The sequence below is a fragment of the Antennarius striatus genome, chromosome 5 (genome assembly GCF_040054535.1).
Source record: "Antennarius striatus isolate MH-2024 chromosome 5, ASM4005453v1, whole genome shotgun sequence".
In the NCBI taxonomy this organism is placed as follows: Eukaryota; Metazoa; Chordata; class Actinopteri; order Lophiiformes; family Antennariidae; genus Antennarius; species Antennarius striatus.
The window spans coordinates 7,190,499-7,204,914 of NC_090780.1; positions in this window are offsets into that span (position 1 = coordinate 7,190,499).

A 14,416-nucleotide genomic window follows, 5' to 3' on the forward strand; every position below is an offset into this window, starting at 1 on the left:
CATATCTTTGTGTACCAACTGAAAGAATAGGAAGGTAGATGTGTTTTCTGCATGCACAACATTAGATATTGTAACCCAAGTACAAGTAATCTAACATTGACATAAATTGGAAAGACACATTTATGCTCTACATTAAAGGTGAATACGGATGGACATGATTATGCATATTCTGCATATTGTTGGAACATTCGAAATGTTCCTGACTGCATCAAAACATAGACTGTATATGGCCAAAAAATCTGTTTCCATATGCAGAGGGAGCTTAATTGGCCTTTATGGTAATGTAGGGGAAAGAGAGTGTGTGACATGTTTGTGTACGCGCAAATTCAGTATGTGTTTGCAATGACCACATCTAGTGTGTTGCTCAGACAGTGTTCTTCCAACACCACCAGCTTAATTCTCTCAAGAACACTAGCAGAAAAATAAAAGTAAAGAACAGGGGAATAATAGATGCAACAGATGCCACAGCATCCACGCAAACTGGTTGATAAATGCCAGTAAAAAAATCATGTGACTTTCTGCAGCAGAACTCAAGCACATCACGTAACAGCTGTGTGTTCCTGAATCATTATCAGTTCAGTCCTCAGCCTTGAGATCTCATATGATCTACTCCTCTAGCAGTCAACTTGAGTTCCTCACACTTTTTTTTTACTTGTCTCTTCGAAAACAGTAATTCAGTGAACCTGACACTCATTTCACTTTTGTGAGGTGCAAATTCATATCACTCTTTTTAGAAGAGACTGCTGAAGTAACTATGATAGTTACAGTTATGTCTCCATCAAAGTTTTTGTGGTAAAAAAACCCCCAACCCATTGTTCGAAAGAAAATGAATTGGGTTAATTTATTAGTATGCTGTGTAAAACAGTTTCAGACATACTAAATTATATTCAGATGCTTTCAGACCAATACTGTGACCGGAAACAATAATAATCATGAATGTGACCATTAAACACAATATCCAAAGCTGTTAAGTCAATGCACAGGACTTTAAGAAAGTTCTTGAAGACGTTTCGTTGTTGAAAGTGATTAGCACTGACCACACCCCACAGGGTTAATAAGCTGGGACAAGACCAGCCACCTTCAGAACTGAAGAAGTCTCTTGGATGAGACACAAAACGTCTTCAAGAACTTTCTTAAAGTCCAGTGGATTGACTTAACAGCTTTGGATAACCATGACCTGGATAACTGAGAACCTACACAGACATTAAACACAAATGAGATAAGTTATGTTTTTGCGCTGTCATTCATTCATGTCTTTATATCAGCGTGTGACACTTCATACCTCATCATTACGTGTCCACTTCCCATTACCATCACCGCCCTCCATTCAATCTAGTGTTTGTGATTTGTATGGCCACAGCACATTCTGTCCCTGTTTCCCCTAGTCCTCCCCCCGCCCCCACTGTTGGATTGCTGGTGTGAGTGCAATTTCTGATACACATTGGAAGTGGCAACTGAATTTCACCCAGCTGCTCCCTTTCTCTTTTCCACTTAGCAGTGATGCTTTAGTTCGTAGTCACTTGGCCGCTGCATGGTTATGGTAAATGAATGAACATACTCAGAGCAAAAGCCCAGTGCATCTACTTTCACAAAAATCCCCCTCATGTCATCCCTTCTCTATTTCCTATCTAAATGCAATGATGAAGTTTCATCTTTAAAGAAACTGTACACCTTTGAGGAGGCTTCTGTTTATAGCTGTCCTGCATACAAACAATTTAGAAATAAAACATATTATTAAAGCAACGAAGACAAAGTGCAGCTCTAAATCCACACTCATTTAACTATTAAAGTGATTGGTGATCAATTGCGTTTGGTGAACAAAAGCAGGTGGAAGAGAAGAAGGTAAATATGTGTGAGGAAGACAACAAAGTGAGTAAACTAGAGGAGGATAAAGAAGCGAGTGCAAACAGGACATTCAGCAAACTATAAAGAGATGGTCAGGATGAACAGGAAGCGGTAGCACAGGAGGAGAAGGCGGCAGACTCAAAAAATGAGGAGGAGAAGCAGATGGAGAGACAGGAGGGACAAGAAAGGGGAGCACTGGGTATTCAATGTAAACCTGGGCTTAGATTTGATTTTGATCCGTAATTCGGCTTCACAATTAGGCAAGAATCACCACAACGTTAGAAAGATTTGACTATACAGGAAAATGATTAGACTATAACATACTATCCCTGACTATGAAGTGGGTGGAATTTCAGGATTGGGTGTGCTAAAATGTGTCCTAGGTGCCTTCTAGAAATTTTCATTTTTCATAATTCATAGGTCATTTTAATTTAACGTCCTCATAAGGTTTCTCATAACTTGAAAGGCGTGGTCATAGCAATATCAAATAATATCAAATAGCAGTACCAACTTCTTTTATAAAGGTGAAACTAAGTCCACAGTTCATGATCCAGAATGGTCCAAACTCTACATGCTGATTAAGAGTCTCAGTCTGAAGACACTCACATAACAAACAGGAAGTGTGCCCCTGCTGCCACAGAAAGTGTGCCCGTGCAGTTCAGTGTTAATAAACTGAGTAACAAGACAAGCAGCGCTTTATGAAGCAGCGGAGGCCAACCTTCAGGCTCACTGAGATACAGACATGAACACAAGACATTTATGGACAAACAGTTGTATAAATACACAGCCAACGGTAATTTCACATGGTGTGATCTCCATAGCGAGTAGACCGTGAAAACAAAGCTGAGACAGACAGCGGTTAAAATACTGCCAGTATACTTTAGAGAAGTAACGAGTAGCAAATTAGAGACCATAGCTGTAAACCCCGGTGGTGGAAAAACATGTTCATCACATAAAAGAGCACTCAGATCTTTCTTTCTCTAAAACCGCCAGGTCCAGGTTTTTTAAGTGGTTCGTCATAGAATCCATGATAAACTGAAATTTCTGTCCCACTGCTGTTATTGTGAAGTGATTTGATGATACATCTCATCTGACAGGGACATTTGGTTGTTTCATGTGTTCTTCTCACCTTAACGGCCATGTGTCAGCATGAAAATGGTTTCAATACAGTTACTAATTGAATGTAGTAATGATTTAACTGAATAAATGACTCATTAATTAACTGCAATTACTGCGTCATGAAATCAATGTCAAAACCATTTGATGGTTTAAGAGCTTAAGTAAAAATACCGATCATCCGGTTTAGGTAAAGGATCACTATGACATGTAGCAATTAAATTAATCTGTGTGTCCCAGAAATCCATTAATGTTATAATCAGGCTGACTGTTACCATAGGGGCGGCACGGTGGCGCAGTGGGTAGCGCTGTCGCCGCACAACACGGCGGGTCCCGGTTCGAGTAACACTCTGTGCGGAGTTTGCATGTTCTCCCTGTGTCTGCGTGGGTTCTCTCCGGGTTCTCCGGCTTCCTCCCACATCCAAAAACATGCGCTTCAGGTTAATTGACCGGTCCCAAATTGCCCATAGGAGTGAGTGTGTGTGCGGGGTTGTCTGTCTTTGTGTGTGGCTCCGCGGCACAATGGCGTCATGCCCGGAGTATACCCCGCCTCACGCCCTATGCCAGCTGGGATAGGCTCCAGCTCCCTGTGACAGAAAATGGATGGATGGATAGTTGAGCATATAAAATATTAGTTTTAACATTTGCTATTTAAATTTTATTTGACCTCAGGATAAATATAACTTTACAATAAATAATTTTATTTTTTTTATTTAATGTATTAAAACATTTTATAAAGTTCAGATTAAGATTAAGAGCATCCCTGATTATGATGTGATTATGTAAGCAGCCAAAGTATAGATTGGGTTAATCCTAATGCCAGGTAACAAAATGGATTAAACAAAGTTCAAATGCTTTTATTAATCTTTTATTGATAAAGAGTTCATCTTCTGTTATTTCACAGAAGGAAAGCAAACTGAAAATACCAGAAAAAGGAGAAAATAATAATAATCATCATCATCATCATCATCATCGTCATCGCCATCATCACCATAATAATAAGAAGGCATGGGCACTTCAGCAGCTCATCAGCACAAACAATAAAGTACATTGGCCCTGAAAAACAAAACACACTGGCATACACCCCCCCCCCCAAAAAAAATCACAACAAATTGTGATTATATTTTCTAAATTATTTAACTATGTGTGTGTGTCAATTTTTTAAAATATACATATTTTACAGTAATATTAATTGTCAAATAAATGTTCTATCTCACAACATTGAAGGGACTGATACATATTTCCTGCACCTGCTTCAAAAATCTGCTAACCTCATTTTCAGAGCAAAAAACAATACATTTACCATTAAAAATTAAATTTGATTCGTTTGCCTTCTGCAAGCAAACCAACAAATAGACAAACAGACAGCTTACAAAGAAATCACAACTGCCGTGGTGGAGGTAAAAGTTGCTTTATATATTATTTTTTTATTCATAGACTGGTTATTGTGGTGGAATCAATTAATTTTTTTTCAACTTGCTTCATATTCCTCAGTGGTCTCTATTCTCACCTCAGTCATGATGTGTCTCAACATAAAATGCAAAATCCTCACATCCAACATCCAGAGTAAATGCAGTATAACGCCATATCTTTCCAGCAAGGTAAGACAATATTCATCATAATTATGAATGAATCTCCAAATGAGAAAGATAATCAGCCATGCCTTGTGACATTTTTTGAAAGCCGGAACTTTTTAATAGCTGCGCACTAATTGCAAACCTGCCAGCAAAAAGAATGTGTGAAAAAATAATTCAGTATGAATGACAGATTCATTGCCTTTGTATGAGGATCGCTGGTAGACACAAAATGATGTTGCTCAATCGTACACATACTCACACACATTGGAGGGACGATACTAGGATATCTAACTAGAGGTTAGGGACACAATGATGGGAGGTCACCTGGCAGTAATGGAGCCTTTTGTGTGTGGAAATAGTCATTTCCTTGTGTAGTCTCTGGGTATCACAGGAGTGATATGAAACTCTGTCATTTTGTTTTCGTTTCAATCGATTTTAAAAAGGGGAATGTGTGGAGAGGAGAGAGTGTGAGAGAGGCATAGGAGAAGCGCCTGAATGGTGTGCCTGTTGTGGGTATTAGGATTATGCCATTGTTATTCAAATGTTTCATTGCAGGAAGAGAATTTGAGAAAGAATGGGAGATGAGCTGTAATGGGGAGCAAGGGGAGGAATGACATTACTGGATTTGATTACAACTGTCTGTCAGAGCAGGACACGACTTAATATGCAGCTGGAATTATTTTAATAGTGTTAGTGTGAATTCTGTGAACATGGTCTGATGTGAAGAATGATAATGGTGGAATGTGAGATTTTCTTCCCTGCTATCAGTGCGGCTCTAAGGATGGACAGATCCGTACTTCTTCACTCCACCATGGGTATCTTAATCTTCAATGGTTGGATTGCCATGATGGGGACACTTCAGACGATTGACGTTTGACCCTGATTTACTATGTCATCACCTGGATGGAGGTTCTTTTAAGGGTTTAAGCCTGAGGAAGCCTGAGGAATGGAGGACAAGTGTGCTGGTGCCCATTTTTAATAATACGGGAGACGTGAAGAGTTGTGGCAACTACAGAAGAATAAAGCCGATGAGCCATACAATGAAGTTATGGGAAAGAGTAGTTGAAGCTAGACTAAAGGCAGAAGTGAGCATTTGTGAGCAGCATTTATGGTTTCATGCCAGAAAAGAGTACTACAGATTCAGTATTTGCTTTGAGGATGTTGATAGCGAAGTACAGAGAAGGCCAGACGGAGCTGCATTGTGTTTTTGTAGATCTAGAGAAAGCTTATGACAGGGTGCCAGAGCAGAACTATGGTATTGTATGAGGAAGTCTGGAGTGGTAGAGAAGTATGTTAGAGCGGTGCAGGACATGTATGAGGACTGTAAAACAGTGGTGGGGTGTCCTGTAGGTGTGACAGAGGAGTTCAATGTGGAGGTGGGACTGCATCAGGGATCAGCTCTGAGCCAATTCTTGTTCGCTATAGTGATGGACAGGCTTACAGACGAGGTTAGACAGGAATCTCTATGGACTATGATGTTTGCAGATGACATTTTGATCTGTAGTGACAGCAGGGTGGAGGAGAAGCTAGAGAGGTGGAGGTTTGCCCTGGAAAGGAGAAGAATGAAGGTTAGCCGCAGTAAGACAGAGTACATGTGTGTGAATGAGAGGGACCCAAGTGGAAGAGTGAGGTTACAGGGAGAAGATATCAAGAAGGTGGAGAATTCTAAATACTTAGGGTCAACAGTCCAGAGCAATGGAAAATTTGGAAAAGAGGTGAAGAAGCATTTACAAACAGGATGGAATGGGTGGAGAAAAGTGTCAGGTGTGATGTATGATCGAAGATTTTCAACTAAAAGGACAGGTGTACAAAAGAGTGGTGAGACCAGCGATGTTGTTTGGTCTAGAGACAGTGTCACAGAGGAAAGACAGGAGACAGAGCTGGAGGTAGCAGAGATGAAGATGCTGAGGTTCTCTCTGGGAGTGACCAGGATGGATAGGATCAGGAATGAGTACATCAGAGGGACAGCACATGTTAGAGGTTTTGGAGATAAAGTCAGAGAGGCCAGACTGAGATGGTTTGTCCAGAGGAGAGATAGTGAATATATTGGTAGAAGGATGTTGAGTTTTGAACTGCCAGGCAGGAGACCTAGAGGAAAAGCAAAGAGGAGATTTATGGATGTAGTGAAACAGGACATGAAGGTAGTTGGTGTGAGAAGAGAGGATGCAGAATACAGGGTTAGATGGAGGCAAGTGATTCGCTGTGGCGACCCCTGCAGGGAAAAGCCGAAAGGTAAAGAAGGATAATTTTTCATGACTTTTTTTCATGATTTAAGAAACAAATACAGTAAATCAAAGGTAGGATGATGGTACAATTGGTTTGAAACGCTGATCTGGCCTTTCTGTGTGGACTTAATCCCCCTGTCTATGCTCCCCCTCTCCCAATACGTTAGGTGAGTTGGTGACTCTAAAATGCCTATATTGTAAATTTACATGGTTGTATAAATGTATCCGCCTCATGAAGAGCTGGCCTGCTGTCCATTGTCTTGCCCAATGACAGGTGATATTAACTCCAGTCCCTCATGACTCGGGGCTACTGGATTCAACAATAACACAGTTTTATGGAGAAAGACTGTCAACTGTGGAAAGACTGTAATGTATTTTGGTGCGGAAGTTGTAGTTACTGGATCCCCCTAACTCACTTTTGTGTTATCATCTGTGAGAAGTCTTTTACACAATGGGGTATTGGCTCTCCTCTGAGAGCTGCCACCTTATCGTGGTGGGAGAGTTTGAGTGCCCGAATAATCCCAGGAGCTATGTTGTCAGGGGCTTTACGCTCCTGCTAGAGTCTCCCTTGGCAAACTGGTCCTGCGTGACGGGCCGGGCGAAAATTCCTATGATGAGTAAAACATCAAGGACCGTGACGTTGCCCGGTATGGCGCAAACAGGGCCCCACCCTGGAGCCAGGCCCAGGTTTGGGGCTCGTATGCAAGTGCCTGGTGGCCGGGCCTCCGCCTACGGGGCCCGGCTGGGCTCAGTCCGAAAGGACAACTCGGGCCTAACCTTCGATGGACTCACCACCCGCCGAGGAAACCATAGGGGACGGGTGCAGTGTGGATTGGGTGACAGTCGTCAGCATGGGGCTCGACGACCCAATCCCCAGACAAAGAGTCTAACTCTAGGGATATGGAATGTCACCTCATTGGGGGGAAAGGAACCAGAGCTTGTGAGGGAGGTTGAGCGGTACCAACTAGATATAGTCGGGCTCACCTCCACCCACAGCTTGGGGTCTGGAACCCAAACCCTTGAGAGGGGATGGACTCTCTACTTTTCTGGCATTGTCCAAGGTGAGAGGCGGCGGGCTGGTGTGGGATTGCTTGTGGCCCCACAGCTCAGCCGTCATATGTTGGAGTTCACCCCGGTGAACGAGAGGGTCGCGTCCCTGCGCCTTTGGGTTGGGACAGGTGTCTCACTGTCGTTTTGGCCTACTGGCCAAATGGCAGTGTGGAATACCCGGCATTCTTGGAGTCTCTGGGAGGCGTACTGAATAGTGCTCTGACTGGGGACTCTGTTGTTCTCCTTGGTCACTTAAACGCTCATGTGGGCAATGACATTGAGACCTGGAAAGGGATGATTGGGATGAACGGCCTCTCCAATCTGAACACGTGTGGTGTTCTATTATTGGACTTCTGTGCTAGTTACAGTTTGTCCGTAATGAACACCTTGATCAACCACAGGGATGTCCATAAATGCACATGGCACCAGGACACCCTAGGCTGGAGGTCGATGATCGACTTTGTTGTCGTATCATCATAGCTTCGGCCACGTGTGTTGGACACTCGGGTAAAGAGGGGCAGAGCTGTCAACTGATCACCACCTGGTAGTGAGCTGGATCCGCTGGCAGAGCAGGGGGCCAGGTAGACTCGGTGGGCCCAAATGTGTTTTGAGAGTCTACTGGGAATGTCTGGCAGAACCCTCTGTCAGTGAGGTCTTCAACTCCCACCTCCGGGAGAGCTTCTCCAAGATCCCACAGGAGGCTGGGGACATTGAGTAAGAGTGGACCATATTCTCCACCTCCATTGTCGAAACGGCTGCTCGGTGCTGTGGTCAAAAGGTCTCTGGTGCCTGTCGTGGCGATAACCCCCGAACCCAGTGGTGGACACCGGAAGTAAGGGATGCCGTCAAGCTGAAGAAGGAGTCCTATCAAATCTTGTTGAATTGTGGGACTCCGGAGGCAGCTGACAGGTATAGTGTTGGGTCTAAATCTCGAACACTCACTCAAAAACTGTTCTAAGCTAGACCAGGGTCATCAGACAAAGGCAGCCAGAGAGGTTTTAAAGTTTTACCAGCTGCAGCAGGGAGAGACACAGAAGAGATGCACTTGACTTGGTGCAATTCAAAGTAGACTCTGACTCTGTCCCACCCGGCTGCTTTCTTTTATTAAAAAATGGATAGAGCAGGGTTAGATAAAGACGCGCGCAGGCGTCGTAACAGTTTAGATCACACACAAGGTCAAGAACAATAAGATGTTTTTCTACATCTTGGGTGTTAACTTGTGATTATCTATGTTGGAACATTCTAATCGTCATCAAGGTTGTAGCTGTCTGCAGTAGGTGATTAACTGGAACAGGATGTGTTTGTTAGTACATTCGGGTGCAGCGCTTCTAAGGTAGATTATGACACTTTAGAAACACACATATACTTCATTTAAATTTTAGCTTATCTTACATTTCCCTCCTGTTGTGGGTTTCTAAACATCAAACACAACTTTGTCTCGAAAGCTTTTCATCGTGTCATCATGGGAGAAACTTCACATACAGGTGGTCAACCCAGGGAGGGGCGAAAAACCCTAAGCAAATTGGAATGGGAACATGGAGAAATGCACAGTTAGGGAAAATTCCCCTCCTACCCTCCGCATGGAGCGGCAGTCTCATGACCTGGATGACCTGTGGGAAAAGGGTGAGCCTGACCAAAGGCGCCACAATCGCTTAAGTTGCGACGGGTGCTTGGTGGTGGCTATACCACGCAGCAGGGGACGAGGCGGGTGCCTGCTCCCCCGACGAGGGAGAAAGTCCTTTAAACAGAGGATAGTTCCTCGTCAATGTCAGAGTCAATGTCCTCAATTTTGACAAGGTTGTAAGCATGGAGGTGGGCAACGAACATCTGACTCATCATGCGTTTAGACATGGGGATCACACAACATGAGCAAAAGGCACATGTCAGGAGGAAGAGGATGACGATGGCGACAAAGGGAAAGATGAGTTTTATCAACATTTGAGACCATGTGCCAGAGAAGAGCCAATCGAGCCAGCCGACTTGGGGGTGAGTAGTAGAGGGAATGGAACGGATTGTTTTGCAGTGACTTGGAATGATGGAGCCTTTCAGATTGGCTCCAGTGATGTTGACGCACAATTGAAAGCAGGTGCCATTGATACCAGTGCAATGGTCCAGGTCATTGTGGTTGAGAGTTGCTCTAAGACCTAGGGGCGTAGCGTTGGTCAAACGTGGCAGTGGGGTATACCGAGGTGTGTTTGGGTCTGTGGGGGTGAGTCCCAGGGTCTGGTTCAGGATGCTGAGAGAGTGGGTTTCGCTGAGTAGGGATGCGTAGAGGTGTGGTTGGGACACAGCGTGGGGGAGGATGGAGCAAACATAGCAACCAGACTTGTTGGCTTTATGGGCTGTAAGGTTGGCGTACTTCCACCAAAGGTTGGCGTGGAACGGAGAAGGATGATCGAGGTCGTTCTCATCGTCGTGTATAGTCCATGTAGACCCAAAGTGGCTGGGGTCGTCGTGTGGTACTGGCGGGATGACGGCTGGGGCGATGAGTCTTTTAGCTGCTGGGAGGGCAGGGTTGCCTCCGACTACGGAGGGAATGGTTTTAGGTGATAAGACACAGACGCGAATGTTGAATTCTGGGTCCGGGCCATCTGTTGCTGGGCACAGGCTGAATCTGACGCATCCTGGGGCGGTGGGCACAACTGTTATTACTATGTGGGTGTCGTTTGTTGACATCTTGGGGAAGAGCGTTGTTTATTGGCTTGTTTCCTCCAGGAGTTGCAACGGTAGCAGTAGGTGGTCAGTAGTAGTAGTCCTTCCAAGGGGATGGTGATCGATGCCTTGGTTCCATTGAGGGGTAGGCAGTATGTGTAAGGTTGAACACCTCTATCATAGCTGGTGGTGGTTGGGCATTCTGTTGCTTTGTACTCGTCTCCCCAGATTTTTGCTTGGATGTTCTGCTGGTTAGTTGGGGCGGCATTGTAATTCTTGGACCTTCTTGCAATGGGACTGGTGTATCCACGTGTCTCGTTCAGCAATCTTGACAGCCGTGGGGGCGGTGATCAATACTCTGTAGGGCCCGTCCCACTTAGGACTTGACCAGTTTTTTCTCTTGATCACCTTAAGCAAGATCAGGTCCCTACGAATGACGCGTGGTATACCGTGTTCTGGGATGATGTGTTTGCATAAGGCTTTGGCAACTGTGAGTGCGTCTGCATGTTTGGATGGGACTAGTTCGACCCATTTGATTAGTGTATCAATCAACACTAGGCAGTACTTGTAGTTTTGGACTGTGTTAAGCTCGATGAAGTCCATGTGGATGATTTCAAACAGGTAGGAGCCGACTGGATGTTGTCCTCGTTTTGGTCTAACGTTGCCTTGGCTGTTGTGGCGGCAGCATGTGATGCAGTTCCTACAAAAGTTTTTGAAGAAGGTTTGGAGGCCTTGTGACATATGAAAGGCTTGTTCCACTATTGATATCATCCCTCCCGTTGAGACATGGCTCTTGCCATGACTCAGCACAGCAATCGTGTGGAACAAGCTGCGGGGAATGCATGGCTTCTTGTCAATGTGGTAAAGTTCGTCGGTGACGGTAGCACCAGACAGCATCCATGAGGTCTTTTCTTTGTCCGGGGCAGCCGATTGCATGTCTTTAAGGACTTCAAGGGGGATCAATTCAGGAACACGCGATCTGGAGGCTTGATGAAGGTGCATGGAGACGGCGTGTTTGGCTGCAATCTTGGCGGCTGCATCAGCCTTGGCGTTGCCTAGGGAGACTGGGTTGGTGCCTGACGTATGGGTGGCACATTTGCAAACTGCTATGGTTCTGGGTAGGAGGACGGCCTCCAAAAGGTCTTGGAGGAGCGTGGCGTGCATGACGGGTCAGCCCGAGGAGGTCTTCATACCGTGTCTGGCCCATTGGGCGGCAAAAATGTGGAGTGTGGAGAATGCATATTGGCTGTCCGTATAGATTGTGACGTCATCCCACGAAAAAGTTTGCATGCTTCTGTGAGGGCCGTAAATTCTGCAGCTTGGGCAGACCAATTGCCAGGCAGTTTTCCAGACTTTAGAGTAGAGGTTTGTGTGACTACGGCATAGCCAGTGTGGTTCGTTCCATCAGGGGCTTTGGAAGAGGAGCCATCAACAAACACAATATGACCAGTCGAAAGCGGTGTGTCCTGGAGATCTTTTCGGGGCTTACAACAGACAGACGTGCGTTCTTGGCAGTCGTGTGGGTCACCATCTTCGGCAGTAGGCAACAGTGTAGCGGGGTTCAGGGTGCCGCACCGTTTGATGGTTAAATGGGGCTGTGAGAGCAACGTAGCGGTGATGTTGAGATGTCGAGCTGGTGAGAGGAAGGACATTTTGGTTTGGGTGAGCAAAATATCGATTGCATGGTTAACAAGTAGGGTCAGAGGGTGGAACAGGACCAATTCGGCTGACATGGTGATAGCCATGGCGGCGGCACAGATGGCCTGAACACATGGGGGTAGCGCAGCGGCGACAGGGTCCATTTTCTTGGAGTAGTAGGCTATTGGCTTGAGCTTTTGGCCATGGGGTTGGAGGAGGACAGATGTCATGAAGCCGCTTTTGCAATCAACCATTTGGGTGAAGGGTTTTTTGTAGTTGGGCAGGGCCAGGACCCCGGAGTCTGTGATGACGTGTTTGAGTGCTGTGAAGGCCTCTGCAGCTTCGGGGGTCCAATCCAGGCGGGCAGACAGGGGCAAATCCTCTGAGTATATGAGGTTTAGAAGTGGCTGTGTTTTCTCGGCATAGGATGCAATCCATGCACGGCAGTAGTTTGTCAGGCCCAGGAATGCCATCATCTGTCTCTTTGTGGCAGGGCGAGGTGCTTGTAGAACAGCGTCTTTTCTTTCTGCGGTCAGTTGTCGAGCTTCTCCAGAGATCCTGTGGCCCAAGAAGGTGACTTCTTGCTGGCACCATTGTATCTTGGCAAGTGAGGCTTTGTTTCCTGTGTTGGCCAGGTGCGTACACAAGGATGCAGCTTCGAGTTTATTTTCTTCTGGTGTAGGGCTGGCTATGAGGATGTCATCAACGTAGAGTAGGATTTGGGTGCTTTGGGCATGGCCATGGAGTGCGATACAGTTGTTGATTTCTTGAGAAAAGATGGTGGGACTTTCGGAGAAACCTTGAGGGAGTCTCGTATAAGTGTATTTCTTCTCATCAAAAGTGAACCCAAACCAACCCATGGCAGAGGGGTGGAGAGGAATGGAGAAAAAGGCATTGGCGAGGTCAATGACTGTGAACCATCGTTGCTCCGGGCAGAGCTCATTCAGTAGAGTATGTGGATCTGGAACGCACGGGGCTCGTTGGACGATGGCTTTGTTGACTGCTCGGAGATCATGGACCAGGCGCCACGTAGTGGAGTCTGCCTTTCGAACTGGGAAGATGGGTGTGTTACACTCAGCTGCAGGGCACTCCACGAGGATTTTGGCAGCAATCATGGTAGCAATGACGGGACGGATGCCTTCCTTGGCATTGGGCTTTAAGGGGTATTGCTTCACTCTGGGTCTGTACGTTGTCTTTGGTTCGATTGTCACTTGGGAGGCTGTGGTCAACAGACCCACGTCGGCTTTGGAGGTGGACCAGAATTTCAGTGGAATCTGTGGGAAGTCGAAGGCTACATGAAGGGCTTGGACTGGTTGTCAGGCAGACAAGTGAGTCGTTGGAGAGGCCGTAGTAGTCCATCCGAGGGGGCGTTTCCACATAGTGCCGTAGTAGTGATGGTCCAAACGAAAAGTGGTTGGGTCAACTTGTTCCCAGTGACGCGTCTTTTCAGCTGCTGATGCGCGTTGGTTCAGCTGTTGCCATGACATCTCAGCAGAACGAGCTAAGGTTACATGCGGCGTTGCATCACAGGGCATCATGGCTGATACTTCCTCCTGGACGGTTGTGACTGCACAGGCCCAGTTTGGACCCCACAAAAGGTATTTGATGTGTAGTCTTGAGGGCCGTAGGCGGTGGAACCTCAATAGCCATTGGCGGTCCACTGGGTGGTGAGGGAAGAGGATGGTCACATGGAGGGGGAATTGCGTTTGGATGACTATAGAATGGCATGGGACTGAAGATTTTGTCTGTGCGAGGAGGTCTAGGGTCACCGAAGAGGGCCCTGCTGTGGTTAGGTCCAAGGCATAGAAAGTGGTAGGCGTGGACGGACTTTCGAGGACCAATAGTGATGTGTTGTCCATTTTAGAGACTTTGAGCGTCGTTCCGTCAGCGAGAATACTGAGGTTGAGTGCTACAAGGAGGTCTCGGCCTAAAAGGTTGACTGGACAGTGTGGGCTCAGAACGAAGGTGGTCGTGACTTCTTTTTATCTTCGTCAATGACTTTGCATTTTTTAGACCAGGGATTGGCCGTTGGTTTTCCAGAGGCCCCTACCACGAGGATACTCCGACTGGAGGGTTTCAGACCTGGAACTTCATCACGGATGAGAGACACCTCAGCTCCAGTGTCACAGACGAAGATGACGGCTGTTTGCAGTGGGCCTACCAGAAGGGTTCTGGTGGCTTCAGTTGGAATTACTAGGGACGAAAAAATGGCCTGCAGGTCTAAGATCTGGAGGGGCACGTCTGGATCTGGTGTATCACTTCCTCCATCGTCTACACTGCGGTCCCGTGCTAGTCATTGTGAATGACTGGGGT